The sequence below is a fragment of the Hylobates moloch genome, unplaced genomic scaffold (genome assembly GCF_009828535.3).
Source record: "Hylobates moloch isolate HMO894 unplaced genomic scaffold, HMol_V3 SCAFFOLD_4, whole genome shotgun sequence".
NCBI classification, from domain to species: Eukaryota; Metazoa; Chordata; class Mammalia; order Primates; family Hylobatidae; genus Hylobates; species Hylobates moloch.
In genome coordinates, this window is record NW_026652279.1 from 16,758,072 (window position 1) to 16,774,605 (window position 16,534).

Consider the following 16,534-nt stretch of genomic DNA (forward strand, 5'->3'; position numbering starts at 1 on the left):
GGAAAATAAGAGGGCAAAAATCAGGCTATAAATTTGGACGTCTCTTCAGAAATAGTGATTGATTGATGGAAACCGTATGATGTGGTTAAGGACATACTTGACAAAAGTAGAAAAGTGTGATTGGAAAACTGGTTTGAAGTAAAAAGTAGGGAGTGTTATGGGCTGAATTGTGTTTCCCCAATTCCCATATTGAAGTCCTAACTTCCAGTCCTTCAGGATGTGACTGTATTTGGATACAGGGTCTTTAAAGAGGTGACTAAGTTAAAATGAAGCTGTTAGGGCGGGTCTTAATACAATTTGATCAGTGTCTTTATAAGATGAGGAAATTTAGACACACAAAAATATACACCAAGGCACACGGGCATAGAGGAAAGATCATGTGAGGACATAGCAAGAAGGCAGCCAGGTGCAAGACAAAGAAGGAAGAAGAAACCAAACCTGCTGACACTTTGATATTGGACTTCTAGCCTCCAGAACTTAGAAAATAAATTTTCATTGTTGAAGTGACCTGTCTATTGTACTTTGTTATGGCAGCCCTAGCAAACTAGTATAGGGAGAGATTTCAACATTTCGAGTATAGCAGCAGTGGAAGCAGGGAGAAGTTATTTTAGAGGTAAAATTTACTAGACATGGTAAGAGATTGAATGCTAGGCATAAGGGAGAAGTAGAGCAACCCTCTGTTAAATACCTTTTAAAATTAAATTACAAAGCAAACTCCCACATATTGTTTGGTTGATAATTCTTAGAGTAAGTATGCAAAATCTGTGATGAAGCCCCATGTGGCTATGCCAGTCTATTATATCTCTTAGCATATATGGAAGTTTGTTGATTCCTAATCTTGCTGAAAGGCAAGAAAGAGCCATAAAATACAACTTTGCATTCATGATACTAAGTTCACCTCCCTTGAATAGTAGGCTATGCCAATACCTGGAAACAAAAGCAAGATGGGTAGCTTTACAAAGGCTCAGGGTTACTTCTACAGCTGCAGCTCAATAATGGCATTGGGAAATTAAAACTTTTTACCTCTCCCTAAGCTGTTTTCTTACAGATGGTACCGCGAGTTGACTTTTGTATGTGTGTTGTATATGATGTTGGTTCTGGCCAAGGAGGAAAAGCTCATAAGACCATCTACTTTCTGATTCAATTTCCTACAGCAAAAAAAAAAACAAATTAAGATAAGAATATTAATAGGCAACTGCAGTCTTTTAAAAATAGAGGTTTGAATAGGGGATTTTAAGTGACTTCTTTGGGGTTTACTTACTTCATATACACTCTATAAATCATGCAGGCATTTATTGCTGCTGTAAAATGGAATTTGTAGAACTATTTACTTGTAAGTATGACATATACATTTTTGTAATATATATAGACTGGTTTATAATGTGGGAAACATAAAAATGACATAAGGCATATAATTAAAGAAAACTTTCAAAAACCGTGATTTTTTCTATTGTAGATCTTTTTATTTTTGTGGAGGGATTACCATATAACGTAGTAAAACACTGTGCTTACATCTCATTTTACTTGGATATACTAGCCAGCTTCTCTGCTGAAAGCCTCTATTGCAAATATTTTTGTACAGAGGAAGAAGATAGGCTTTGGGTTTCTTGTTTGCATTCACTCTATAAAAATCAATGCCAGTGTGTCTGGAATTGGTGGGTTCTTGGTCTCACTGACTTCAAGAATGAAGCCGCGGACCGTCACGGTGAGTGTTACAGTTCTTAAAGGCAGCGTGTCCAGAGTTTGTTCCTTCTGACGTTCCGATGTGTTCGGAGTTTCTTCCATCTGGTGGGTTCGTGGTCTCGCTGGCTCAGGAGTGAAGCTGCGGACTTCGCGGTGTTACAACTCTTAAGGCGGCTCGTCTGGAGTTGTTCCTTCCTCCCGGTGGGTTCATGGTCTTGTTGGCTTCAGGAGTGAAGCTGCAGACCTTCACGGTGAGTGTTACAGCTCACAAAGGCAGTGTGGACCCAAAGAGTGAGGAGCAGCAAGATTTATTATAAAGAGCAAAAGAACAAAGCTTCCACAGTGTGGAAGGGGACCCCAATGGGTTGCCACTGCTGGCTCGGGCAGCCTGCTTTTATTCTCTTTTCTGGCCCCACCCACATCCTGCTGATTGGTAGAGCTGACTGATCTGTTTTGACAGGGCTCTGATTGGTGCATTTTCAATCCCTGAGCTAGACACAAAGTTCTCCACTTCCCCACCAGATTAGCTAAATACAGGGTGTGGACACAAAGGTTCTCCAAGTCCCCATCAGAGTAGCTAGATACAGAGTGTGGATTGGTGCATTCACAAACCGTGAGCTAGACACAGGGTGCTGATTGCTGTGTTTACAAACCTTGAGCTAGATACAGAGTGCCCATTGGTGTATTTACAATCCCTTAGCTAGACATAAAGGTTCTCCACCTCCCCACCAGACTCAGGAGCCCACCTGGCTTTACCCAGTGGATCGCGCACGGGGGCTGCAGGTGGAGCTGCCTGCCAGTCTGTGCCGTGCGCCTGCGCTCCTCAGCCCTTGGGTGGTCGATGGGACTGGGCGCGGTGAAGCAGGGTACGGCGCTCGTCGGGGAGGCTCCGGCCGCACAGGAGCCCACGGAGGTGCGGGGGAGGCTCAGGCATGGCGGACTGCGGGTCCGGAGCCCTGCGTCGCAGGAAGGCAGCTAAGGCCCGGGCGAGAAATTGAGCACAGCAGCTGCTGGCCCAGGTGCTAAGCCCCTCACTGTCCTGGGCGGGTGGGGCCCACCAGCCGCTCCGAGTACGAGGTCCGCCGAGCCCACGCCCACCTGGAACTGGCGCGGACCCGGAACTGGCGCTGGTCCGCAAGCACCGCGCGCAGCCCCGGTTCCCGCCCGCGCGTCTCCCTCCATACTTCCCCGCAAGCTGAGGGAGCCGGCTCCGGCCTTGGCCAGCCCAGAAAGGGGATTCCCACAGTGCAGCGGCAGGCTGAAGGGCTCCTCAAGTGCCGCCAAAGTTGGAGGCAGAGGAGGCACGGAGAGCGAGCGAGGGCTGTGAGGACTGCCAGCACGGTGTCACCCCTCACCACGTTGGCAGGTTTGTAAATATTTACACCGGGTGGCAGTTCCAAGGCGGCCGTTTGTTTTCCCCTGCGCAATGTTCCCTCTCCATTAAACCACTAACAAAACTCTGCATGCAAGGAATTCTGGAAAAATAATGAATTAATGAATAATTTTGGTTGAGAGACCTGTAGCAATGATTTCTATTAGTCTTCTATTAGTCTAGATAAGAATCTACTTAACGGTGTGTCATGCTTCCAGTTTATGCTCTCAAACAATTTTCATGTATCATTAGAGTTCTGCATTCACCGTTTTGAAATAAGATATACATGAGACATTTCCTATGGATAGGGAAAAATAAGATACTGAGAATTAGCTATTCTTAGACTATTTTAAAAATTGAAAAGGACGAGATTCAATAGCCTTCATAGGGCACTACATTTTTGCTGAAACATCAAGTTTGAAAGAGAAAATAATTGTGTGTTTCAAAGAATGCTGAAAAATGTGATATTTAAGGACATTATTTCAAATTGGATTTTTAAATTGCTAATACATCTAGAAATCACTTATTTATATGATTTCTCACGTGTTGAGTATACAACTTGAATATAAAGGAAGAAATGGATATTATCTTAGAGTGCCCATTGAGCTACATGTTCCTCCTCCCTTCCACTGTAGTCTATTTTATCGTATGTATTTTTAGAGTGTATGCAACTGAATGACTTTCTCAATAGTTTCTTTTAAACAATGAAGTAAAAAATACATGCTACTTTTTCTATTAAGTAACTTTATTTCTCATTCTTTTTTTTTCTTAAGTAATACTTAAAACATAGGCTTGTGCTTCTAGAATAAACATATAATAGTACAGGGCCGGGCACGGTGGCTCACGCCTGTAATCCCAGCACTTTGGGAGGCTGAGGTGGGCAGATCACGAGATCAGGAGTTTGAGACCAGTCTGGCCAATATGGTGAAACCCCAACTCTACTTAAAATACAAAAATCACCCAGGTGTGGTGGTGCGTGCCTGTAGTCCCAGCTACTCTGGAGGCTGAGACAGAAGAATCGCTTGGACCCAGGAGGTGGAGGTTGCAGTGAGTCAAGATCATGCCACTGCACTCCAACCTGGGTGACAGAGTGAGACTCCATCTCAAAAAAAAAAAAAAAAAAAAAAAAAAAGATATACTGTAATCTGTGGCAACCCACTCCCCTTATTAATAATAGTCTGGTAGTTGCTGAAATGTATTCTATGTATTGCATCAGATAATTACAATTTTTAGACACCATGAATGAATTGTATAGTGACTGCCAATTCTTAGTGTCCCCATATTAAATCACCAAAATCTTGTTCCAGACGGTGAAGTGTGAAAAATCAATTTTTAAAAATATAATCCATGAATGAGCAAAGAGTATTTTCCCTAGCAAGAAAAGCAGTATCAAAGGCCTATTAGCTAAGCAGGGATGAATTTCTGATGGGGGCTCCCAGAACTCTTTGAGGTCTGCCAGCTAAAAACAGCTTTGAGAAGACATTTAGTCAGATTGTCCCTTGTCCCCATTTAAAGAAGCATAGTGATACATTTGTGCCATTCTCAAACTGAGGGCTTTTAGTATCTGCTTGAATGACCTAAAATCACATGTAGCTCCTTAAATGGTAGATGCAGTGGTACTTATGCATGAAACAGTATGGTTCACTTTTTGTAAGCTTTCTGAGAAGACTGATGGTCCTTTAAGTAGAAAACTGATTCCCCTCAATAAATCGCTATCCTCAGGGAGCTACTAACACAGATCCTTAGATATGCATGGAGATAACCTTTCCCGGACAGATACTTGTATTGATCACTTGGTTAGTATTAGATGCTGTACTGACTAAATTGACTAACATTTTAAAAACTTGGCCTCTAAGTAACAATTTGAATAATAGTTTGTTACTCATATGTTGATGTTCCGGAGCTTGCCCAGCAACATCTCCTTCTCTGCCTGGCTTCTGAATATATTTAAAAATAAGACAAAGGATTACACACATGGGGGTCGAACGGCTCATTTACTATTGGTGAAACTGATACGGGAAAATGGTTATTAAATTTGCAAGAAATGAAATTTCCAACACAGAAATACAGCCCTTTCATTTGGGCTGAATTATCTGCCAAGAAGCAGACCACCCTAAATTAACCACCCTAAGCTTTTACTTGTAAACCTGTGGACTCTCAGAGCAGAAAAGACAACATACCTTAAGAGGGAAGTTCTGCTGCCAGACCAGATGGGACTGGGTGCACATTCCCACAGAAAATTAAATGAGCCTCTGTAGGACTGAGTGCCTGAAAGGGCGGAGAAGGGCCACTCATGATACATGAAGGGAGCTCCCTGCTCATGAAAGACTCATGAAAAACAGGAAAGAAGCAGTCTACTTAATAATAAGCTCAACTCACATATTTTCATACTTCTGTAGGAAGAAAAGTATAATTGCTGATCTTTTTGTCTAGAAATCACAGATCCAAATAAAAACTAGAGAATATGATTGGACATCATAATTTTTTAGAAAGTACAAAGCGGATGGGGGGGGTGGGTATAGTCATTTATCCCCAAGCTAAGAAGACAGCCTATTTTTTTTATAGTTAAAGAAAGCCATTATTTTTCTACTCAGAGTGTATAAAATGAGGGTGGATTCCATATACTCAGAGTATAGAATAATAATTCACCTTTGCTTCTGGATTATTGTTTAATAATGATGCTTATTGAATACTCTAGAGGAGAGTGTATTAGACATGGGGTTCATCCTAAAAATTAAAGTATATTATGATGACCTATATCCATAGTTGAACCTTCAGATGTTTACATGTACTAGGCAGGGAAACTAACTGAGTGAAGGCCAGGTTAAGAAAAACAACAGCATATGTGTGACACAAAATGATGACTAATTGACTAATGCTTAGCATCATAGCAGGGAAAACAATTGGGAGTGATGGGGACTGTGGCAAATTCGTGCCTAGTATAAATGCACGTATAAGGTTTAAATGCTAGTATAAGGTCTGTATGATTTTTCTAGTGTTTTAAAAGAATTTGATAATGTAGATTTCATATAAAATCTGCACTCTAATGTTGATAATCATTAAAAAAAAAGCAGAGCTCCAGAAATGTTAGAAGCCAAAAATATCAGGAAAAATCTTGTCAACACCTCCCTGTGGATACAGTGAATGGCTTCTGACTTTCTTTCCTGCCTTGTGTTACTTGCTCCAGATTCAAAGTCCTGGAAAGAAGGGAGCAGCCAAATAGACTGAATTGGCCACATTCTCTAACCTCTCTCTGCTTTCTCAATATATTTTAGAGAATGGAGAGAAGTTTCTGATCCCTTTGTCTTCATTGGTAGGAGTGGACATTTGGGATTTTACTTACAATAAGCTTACACACATCAGCATTGGTGAACTATGGCCCTTGGCCAAATCTGGATCATTGCCTGTTTTTCTAAGTACTCTTTATTGGAACACAGTTAAAGTCTATCTGTGCATATATTATCTATCTATGACTGCTTTTTTGCTTTAGTAGCAGAGTTGATAGCTGTGGCTGAGGCCATTTGGCCTGCAAAGCCAAAAAAATCTGTCCTTTTAGAGAAAATTGTTGTCAACTCTAGAGAAACAGGGATGGTTAACACATGATATCTACAATGACGATATGTCTGCCGTTCACCATGTATACACAGTGACTTTAAAATTTGTTCTTAATGTACTCATGTAACATTTAGAATATATATATTGAATGTATCTTTTCTTTACAAAACTCAGTGCTAAATGCTGAGGTTATAACCAGATCCCTGCACTCAAACATTCCACGAACTAGTGTGAGGAACAGCAGGAAACAACTGATTATAATTAATGCTATTTGAGGTAAGTGGAAAAGAATAAAAAAAGACACATAAAATATGTGAGGAAAATGCAAAATATATATTCTTTTAGCAAACATGAGTACGTTGTGTTTTTACCAAATATATTAGACATCTTTGTCAGTGAATAGAGCATTGATAATAATGAACTAAAAAATATCCTATACTATTTTAAATTTGAGTGTAAACATGTTCCACCATGAAGATTTCTTGGGCTACCAAAAATGGTAAAATTTAGTGGTTTGGATTGACCTTACATATGTTGGAACTGCTAAACTGAAGGGAAGTGTCTCAAAAATATATATTAGTTAGGAATTGCTTTTGATAGCAGGTAAGAAAAAATATAACAGCATGTAAGTAATATTTAAAGCATAGTCTTGGGCTGAATGTGTAAACAGTTAATTGGTCTCAGGCAACAAGAAGTTTGGAAATAAGCATTGGGATTTGGCATAGCTATTCAGTAAAGTCATCATGAAGAGAGACATTTTCTGTCTTTTCACTATGGTATCTTAGGTTTACAGGTTTTACCCTCAGGGTCTCAATAAGACTGCTTCACATGCATAACCCATATCTGTGTTTCAGCTGGAAATAAGGTATGAGGACCAGAGGGCAAAGGGGGCTGTGCCTGGCAAGTTTTCTGCCTCTCTTTCAAATAACTTATTTGAAGTATTACACATTCCAACCACAAGTGCACAGATAGGTGAATGTCAGTAGTTTGAACACACCCATGTAATCAACATCCAGGTTAACAATTAAGAATTAAAACAATACCAGCCTCCAAGAAGCCTCCCATGCCACTCCAGACAATGATTACCACTATCTTGACTTCTAACACTAAAGATTAGTTTTTCCTAGTTTTGAGCTTTACAGAAATGGAATTATATGCTAAGTATTCTTTGGTGGGTGACTTATACTAAATATTACAGTTGTAATAGTCATCCTTGGGTGTAATTGTAGCTTGTTCATTCTCATTGTAATAAAGTATTTCATTTTATGGTTATTCCTAATTTGCCCATTTCACTGCTGATGAACATTTGGGCTATTTCTTGTATTAGACTATGAACTTTGCTATAAGTATTCTAGTGAGTTTGTGTTCTTTTTTGGTGAACACATGTATTCATTTCTGTGGGGAATATATCTAGCACATCAGAGGATGTGCTAAACATTAGTAGATGTTTTCCAAAGAAGCTTTACCAATTTGAAATCCCACTAATAGTGTCTAAGAGTTCCCATTGCTCCACACCCTTGCCAACACTCGCTATGACTAGTCTTTTTCATTTTAGATATTGTGGCAGTTGTGACATTTGTCTCTTAGAGACCCTACCCAGAAAATTCTGTTTACAAATCATTGGCCAGGATGATGTCATAGAGTAAACCATAGCGGGGAAGGGATTAGCATTTCTGCCTCCAAGATGGGAGAATATGGAGGAGAATATCAATGACTTCTGGTAGGCAATCCTTAGAGACTCTCAAGGGGGAAGAATCCAAGAAATGGACTACAGGGTCACCATTGGAGTGAAACATAGTATGATTCATTTTATTTCTTGCTCACATCTGGTGAGAGAACATTTGGATCTCTGCTATGTAAAGGAATTTTGAGAAACTAGTAGCTTAAGCACTAAGTACCTGAAAACACAAGGAATCATATACAAAGATGCTAGATTCTTACTTTTAATCAAATGAAAAGCAAAAAAGAACAGAAACTGGGAATCAGAAAGGAACGGTTAAATGTCCATAGGGCCAGAGCAGGAAAGTTCCTCCATGACTACTCTAGAATATTCGGGACCATGACTGGGGACACCATTTAGGAGAGCGTCAAAGGTCCTTTAGTAAGAATAATTTGGATTTCATTCATTAAAACCACGTTGTATTAAAGAAACAGGAAGCCAAAGAACACCATAATAGTTTTCACTCCTGAAACACTTCAGAAGTGGAACAAGACTTCTAACACCATGAAAAGAATTGAGGAATGACTTGATAGTCTAGTGTCCCAGGAAAGCTCTGAGTCATGCAATAGGAAACTTGTTTTTCTTCTTAGGATAAATCTCCACTTTAATGTACTGCAGCAGGGAAGCCACTTGGTCACAAACACTAATGTCTGCAATGACTGGACCGGTAACACTACTGCTCATTGAGTCATGTGGGTCAGGTGGGGACAGCCATGCACTCTAAGGGTATATTTCTTCTAAAATTGGTAGCCACTACTCATTTTAAAGCAATTTTTAGAATTTTGGATCTATAATTGCTAGATGTCACTTTTCTTCACCTTTAATATTTAAGTCTTACCAAAAATTCAATTTTTTTCAGAAAAAGAAAACATTAGCAGCCAAATAAGCCAGTCTGCCTGTGGAATGAAGGCTCCAGTTTTTGACCTCTAGTGAAAGAAGAAAGAATCCTCATTGAGGTTTGTGTTGGCACTCTCAATTCCATACCAGTTATGTGATTTTGATTAAGGCCTTTAACTCTCTAATCCACCCCTGCTTTCCTCCATGTTCAAATGAATGGTTTAGCTAGTTGATACTTGAAGTCTCTCTTAGTACTTGAATATAATGATGCTGAGATGCCCAGTGTTCTAGGTTGAGGCTTTCTGGAAACATAATGGTTTCTTTCAACTTTTTGGCTCACATTTTAAGTAATATTTTAAGGGATCTCTGTCAAGCTCCCCTTCAGCTTGGTGAGATCATTGTCTTAACAATTCCAGGACAGCTATAAGATGGTGTACTTTTGCAATTTTTTGTACGTGTCACTCCTTTTGAACATCGAGCAGAAATATGCAGGATCTTGGGCAAAAAGTGTAAACCCTTAATTATATCAAGTTAATATTCTTAACACTAATAGTCTGAAATAAAACAACAATGTAATGCAATGCTAGTGAGCCTTTCACAGGGCCATTCAGGAGATAGACATGAACGCTCAGGTTATATGAGTTCACAGCTTCTCAGAGATCCATACACCTAAATCTATAGGAAATAATATTACTAGCAGCTTTGCAATTATGTTTATGTAAGTATGTGTATATACATATGTGTAAATATATAATGCTTAAATATATATAAAATATATATAATGCTTAAAAGTATGATTGCAATTACAGTTGACCTTGAACAACACAGGTTTCAGCTGCTTGGGGCCATTTAGACATGGATTTTCTTCTGCCTCTGCCACCCCGAGACAAGACCAACTCCTCCTGCCCTCCTCCTCCTTAGCCTAGCCAATGTGAAGATGACAAGAATGAAGATGTTTGTGATGATCCACTTCCACTTGATGAACAGTAAATATATTTTATCTTCCTTATGATTTTCTTAATAACATTTTCTTTTCTCTAGCTTACTTTATTATAAGAATATGGAATACAATATATATATCATACAAAATATATGTTAGTCAACTGTTTATGTTATCAGTAAGGCTTCTAGTCACCAGTAGGCTATCAGTAGTTAATGTTTTGTAGAGTCAAAAGTTATAAGTGAATTTTTGACTATGCAGGGGGTTGGTTCCCCTAAGCCCCCCATTGTTCAAGGGTCAACTGTATACATGATTGCTATATATGTATATGTGTTTTAACTTGACTGCAGTTGTATCTATGCATACTATATGTCCACAATATATACACATATATATTTAGCATCTAGTCATTTTAGTTTTTATCTTGTTTGTATGTGTGTATTTTTATATTTTCTGATTTTCAAATGAGTGTACATTACTTTTAAAACTATTAATATACTTGAGTAAGTAATCAGAATAGCGTATGCCACATAAACCGTATTTCAGTATTTTTATAAAAGATCAAGAAGAAAATAAATCCACTTTTTTTTAATTTTATTTTTTTAGATGGAGTTTCACTTTTGTTGCCCAGGCTGGAGTGCAGTGGCGCAATCTCGGCTCACTGCAACCTCCACCTCCCTGGTTCAAGTGATTCTCCTGCCTCCCAGGTTCAAGCAATTCTCCTGCCTCCCAGGTTCAAGCAATTCTCCTGCTTTAGCCTCTTGAGTAGCTGGGATTATAGGTGCCCACCGCCCCGCCTGGCTAAATTTTTTGTACTTTTAGTAGAGACGGGGTTTCACCTTGTTGGCCAGGCTGGTCTCGAACTCGTGCCCTCAGGTGATCCACCCACCTTGGCCTCCCAAAGTGCTGGGATTACAGGAATGAGCCACTGTGCCTGGCCTGTTAACATTTTTAATTCAAGATGCATTTATCAAATAATAGCAGAGCCTCCTATGTACTCAGCCACAATATTTTCCTAAGTACATTTATATTGTTTTAAGTTATAAACAAGAGTTAAGGGAAAGAAAACAAATACAAAATCAACACACATGTTGCTAACTGTATGAAGAATGGCATTTGTTAAGTGGGATATACTCAATGAAAAACAATAAAAATATGTTAGATTTCTCTCCATTGTCTAGACATCCAAAGGAGATGGGGTGAAGAGAAAAGTGATTGTGCATGGCAAATTAAATGTGAATTTGCAGTCTGTGCTGCCAGCAAAAAATTGCCATGCTATTTGGGGTTGAAAAGGCATCATGTTATGAAGCAAGGGGAGAGGTAATTGTCTACCTCATTCCACTGCTGAGCAGGCTGTATCTAGAATATCATATTTATTTCAGAAAATAAGAATACTAAAAACCTAAAATTATAGCAGTTTCAGAAAAGAACAAAAAAAGTAAGAGAAAATGTACCCTTGGCTGAGAATGGAAAACTAAATGAATTAAGTGTGCATGAATAAATTAGTGATATGAATACTGAGGAAAGAAACAAAACTACAAATGATAAAGCAGAGAAAGAAAAAAAATTTTGGTTGCCAAAAAAATCTAAAGAAAAAGTTCACAGAACCGTCCATGTCAATTATAAAAGTAGTGTTTAGAAATGTTAGAAAAGCTACTGATCATGAGTTTTATTGACCAATATGCAGTTTTCCATCTGTAATGTGTTTTTTTATTGGTCTTTAATACACTTAACATTGAACTAAATTGGGTGAAAAGGCTATATCTGTTCAGCACAGTAATGGAGATAATTTAAAATACCCTTTTGCTCTCCCAATACTTATCAGTAACAAATAAAATTGATGCTTTTATACTATCAATATTCAATGGTAGAAATAAAGAGATTGTTATGTTAAGTTCATAATAATCAGTATTTATAGGCCAGGCACAATGGCTCAAGTCTGTAATCCCAATACTTTTGGAGGCCGAGGCAGGAAAATCACTTGAGGTCAGGAGTTCAATACCAGCCTGGGCAACATAGTGAGACACCATCTGTACAAAAAATAAAAAATAAAAATTAGCCAGGTGTGGTGATGCACATCTGTAGTCCCAGATACTCTGGAGGCTTAGGTTACAGGATCACTTAAGCCCAGAAGTTTGAGGTTACAGTGAGCTATGATTGTGCCACTGAACTCCAGCATGAGTGACAAAGCAAGACTCTGTCTTTAAAAAAAAAAAAATTAGGTCAGGCGCAGTGGCTCATGCCTGTAATCCCAGCACTTTGGGAGGCCAAGGCGGGTGGATCACGAGGTCAGGAGATTGAGACCATCCTGGCTAGCATGGTGAAACCTCACCTCTACTAAAAATACAAAAAATTAGCCAGGCGTGGTGGCATGGGCCTATAGTCCCAGCTACTCAGGAGGCTGAGGCAGGAGAATCGCTTGAACATGGGAGGCCAGAGGTTGCCGTGAGCCGAGATTGCACCACTGCACTCCAGCCTGGGTGACAGAGTGAGACTCCATCTCAAAAAATAAATAAATAAATTAATTAATTAATAATAAATAATAAATAATAAGAAATATTTTTAAAATAAAATGAATGACCAGTTTCCTGCAGGTACTGTTCAAAATATGTAAAAGATACAATGCCTGCCATTCTGAAGGTAACATACTAATTAAGTGAAAACATAGTTAACACCACTCCATGAAGTTTGAATAACATAACTCTCAATGAAATGATGAAAACATGTACATAAACCTGGTGGCTATAAGAAAATGCCACTCAGATCTCCAACTACAGGGATTTTAACTGACTAGGGGCTTGAGTACCTGGAAAATCCATCCGTATGTTTTTGCTGAGGCTTCAAGTCACATGAACTGCTCCTAGTGAATGGCTGACATTACAGGACACTAAGGCAAACTTATTCTTAGGAGATGCAGGAATCCTCTGATGGCTTGACTCAAGGACTCGCCAAGAGTCCTGCTAAATCTTTTCTGAGACTGTATCCAATTGAACTTCTTTCCTTCTTTTTAAAAAATTTACGGTCAGACTTGCATGTTTGTAGGCTTTCTCAGCCTTTCTCTGCTTTTTCTATATTTTCTGTCTTAGGTGCTTCCCTTAGTCCTTGCAAATTTAATTGTTTATATGGTTTGGCTGTGTCCCCACCCAAATCTCAACTTGAATTTTATCTCCTAGAATTCTCATGTGTTGTGGGAGGGACCCAGGGGGAGGTAACTGAATCACGAGTGCAGTCTTTCCCATGCTATTCTTGTGATAGTGAGTAAGTCTCACGACATCTGATGGGTTTATCAGGGGTTTCCACTTTAGCTTCTTCCTCATTTTTCTCTTGCCACCACCATGTAAGAAGTGCCTTTTGCCTCCCACCATGACTCTGAGGCCTCCCAAGCCTTGTGGAACTATAAGTCCAATTTAACCTCTTTTTATTCCCAGTTTCAGGTGTGTCTTATCAGCAGCATGAAAACAAACTAATACAATTGTCTTTGCATCTACCTCACCGAGGACCTGGACTAATAAAATTGCATTTGTTTATTCTAATCCTTAAAGTCAGTCTATTCAGATAGGTCACAGGTGTAGATAGTTAATATTTCTGGCATTTAGCCTTTTTATATTCAAATTTTTTTAATTTATGGAAATTCAGCCAAGACGGCCAACTGAGCACAGAATTACCTAACCCCTGACACAAATTTAAAATTCAGAGGAAATAGAACAAATACAGGAAGAATTCTGGATTAAAAAAAAAAAAGAGAGAGACAGAGGAATTTGTCAAGGAAAAAAATTAGATAAGACTAAATTGACAAGGTTTATGGAAAATATAAATCAAAGATTATGAGAGGAAATAATATTTGATGGTATGAATAGAGAAGTTTGTAAGAAATAGAAAAAATTTGTTTACATATGTTAAAAAGTCAACATTTATACTAGGAAAAGCTACATGATAAGAGCATTAATAAACAACAAATTAAACAGGTAAAGTCAGTTCATTTTAATAAAAGGTACAGAAAGATGTAACACTATCTCTGTAGAACAAAAGGCATCATTACATAGTTAAAAATAAATAGAGATCTAGGAGAAAATTATCTGTAGAAGATTGATGTTGAAAATATATGAAGAGATCTTCCCAACAAAGAAATACCAATAAAGAACAAAATGGAAGAAACTTATGAATTACCACATTAAAGAAAAAATATAATTAGACCATTAGCATGTTGAAAAAATGCTGAACCTCACTAATTACCAAGGACATAGAAATTAAAATAACAACTTGGCAATATTTCAAAATTAGAAATTTAAACATATTTTCATTATAAAACTTTACTTCTGGGTATCTACTCTAGAAAAATATTTGTCTATGGCTATCAGGCAGAATTGATATCAGGCCTGTTATAATGCCATTTTTCTATAGCTAGCTAATTCTGAGTTGTAGAGAATCTATTCCAACTGGGCAATGTCCAAATCATTCTGAATGATAAATATATCAAATAGCACTCTTGGTACTAAGTTATTTACACAGATGTTCATTACAGAATTGCTTGTAATAATAATAATAACCCCCCCCAAACAACCCACGTATCCCTCACTAAAGGAGTGAACACATTATGCATATTTATATGAGAACGAGCAAACCTGTAGTTAAAATAAATGAGCTAAGTCAACATGTGATAACGTTTAAACCTCAAAGCCCAATACTGAATTCTTAAAAGTTGCAAAATGACATGAACAACTTGATTTTATTTATTTAAAGTTCTGAATCACAAAATGTAAACTTGTTTTAATGAATTCTGATATACAAACTAATAACAAAAAAGCAATCTGGATGTATACACACCAGATTCAGAAAAGTGGTCATTTTTGGTGAGTTAGATTTCTTGGGCTTTAACTTTTCGTGCAACATTTAATGTTTTATTTTATAAAAGAGAGAATTGCAGCAAGTATGGCAAAGTTTCCCTTAAATTCTATGTCATTTTCATATGTTTGAAATATTTCTTAATTTAGAAAAAGTGATCAAGAAAGATAAAACAGTCACAATTTTTAGTAGGATACTCATTCTTTCCAAAATATGGCCAAATATTTAAGCATTTTAAAATGGAATATATTATAGATATATTCTCTAAAGATTCAAATTTTTGAATTTATGTTGATGACAGTAGCTTAAAGCAGATTCTCCTATAGCATAGTATTTCTTTCACTATTTTATAAATAAAATGAAATTCCTACTAATTCTTTGAAGTACATTCAGAATATAGTTATTGCATCTTTCAGTATCTCTGTCTGGAAATAGAAGACTTTTGAAATTCTTGACATAAAAATTGTGACACAAATTCTAACCATTGCTTTAAAGACTTGTTAAATATATATATTTTTTCCAAATAAAATTTCTTAGTATTTCATGATATGTATTTTTTTGATTGAAGATGGTGGTGAGAAACTGATTCAGAAACAATAAAGTAGTGGTGAATGAAGCTCTGGTCTGACAAGCAAAACAGACAAGTAAGAACTATTGTGTGTTTAAGTTTATTTTTAAAGTGAAAATATCTTGCCTATATTTTTAAAATCTTAGGCAGATCTCTGGCTGGCATACTCAAAGTAAAAACAGAATTAAGTATATAAAAACAAATTTTGGGCCCAGTGCGGTGGCTCATGCCTGTAATTCCAGCACTTTGGGAGGCTGATGTGGGCAGATCACATGAGGTCAGGAGCTCGAGACCAGCCTGGCTAACATGGTGAAACCTCATCTCTACTAAAATATAAAGATTAGCTGGGCATGGTGGCGTATGCCTGTAATCCCAGCAACTCGGGAGGCTGAGGCAAGATAATTGCTTGAACCCGGGAGGTGGAGGTTGCAGTGAGCCGAGTTTGTGCCACTGCACTCCAGCCTGGGTGACAGAGCGAGACTCCATCTCCAAAACAAACAAACAAACAAAAAAACAAAAAACAAATTTTACTGAACATCCACATGTGCATGTCAAACTTAAAATAATATTTGTTTTGGAGCAAGATGAAAGAAATCTAAATGCCTGCACACAGATTGAGGCCTTTTCTAGGAAATGAAATGAGGAAGAAAAAACTAATTCAGTTCTTGATTTATGCTTTCTCTTTGCATTGGACACACTCATAACTTCTGAACATTTTAAATATTAGTTTGGTATACAAAACTTGATTACATCTACTTTCTCAGCTAATGACATTATCGTAGCTAATTTGGAGTAACTATAGTCTTTGCTTCCCTAAATGTGTTTTCAGAAATAAGATCTATCTCTAAGATGACGTAAAGTCTCTTTCACTATTTAGAATCAACATGAAGGAACCTATTTTGAACTTGTGACATTCAAACAATTTTTTCCTATTCTTTTTCTTTATATTTCAAACTAAAAACCGTAAATATTAGGTATGTATACACATAATATATATGTGTGTGTGTGTGTGTGTGT

At 37.7% G+C, this 16,534-nt stretch overlaps 1 long non-coding RNA gene across 4 annotated transcripts in view; it reads left to right on the top strand.

Annotated features, from left to right (window-relative positions):
• The first annotated feature begins 2,911 nt into the window (after positions 1-2,911).
• The window catches only part of LOC131383187 (uncharacterized), a 31,259-nt gene continuing 17,636 nt past the window's right edge, over positions 2,912-16,534 (top strand). For 2 of the 4 annotated variants that reach the window (XR_009213006.1, XR_009213008.1), the window contains exons 1-4: positions 8,304-8,330; positions 9,190-9,286; positions 9,977-10,153; positions 15,518-15,593. This is a non-coding gene — a long non-coding RNA (uncharacterized LOC131383187). Of the gene's footprint in view, positions 3,050-8,303; positions 8,331-9,189; positions 9,287-9,976; positions 10,154-15,517; positions 15,594-16,534 lie in introns of those variants that run through there. The other 2 variants (XR_009213007.1, XR_009213009.1) reach the window with 2 other exon arrangements.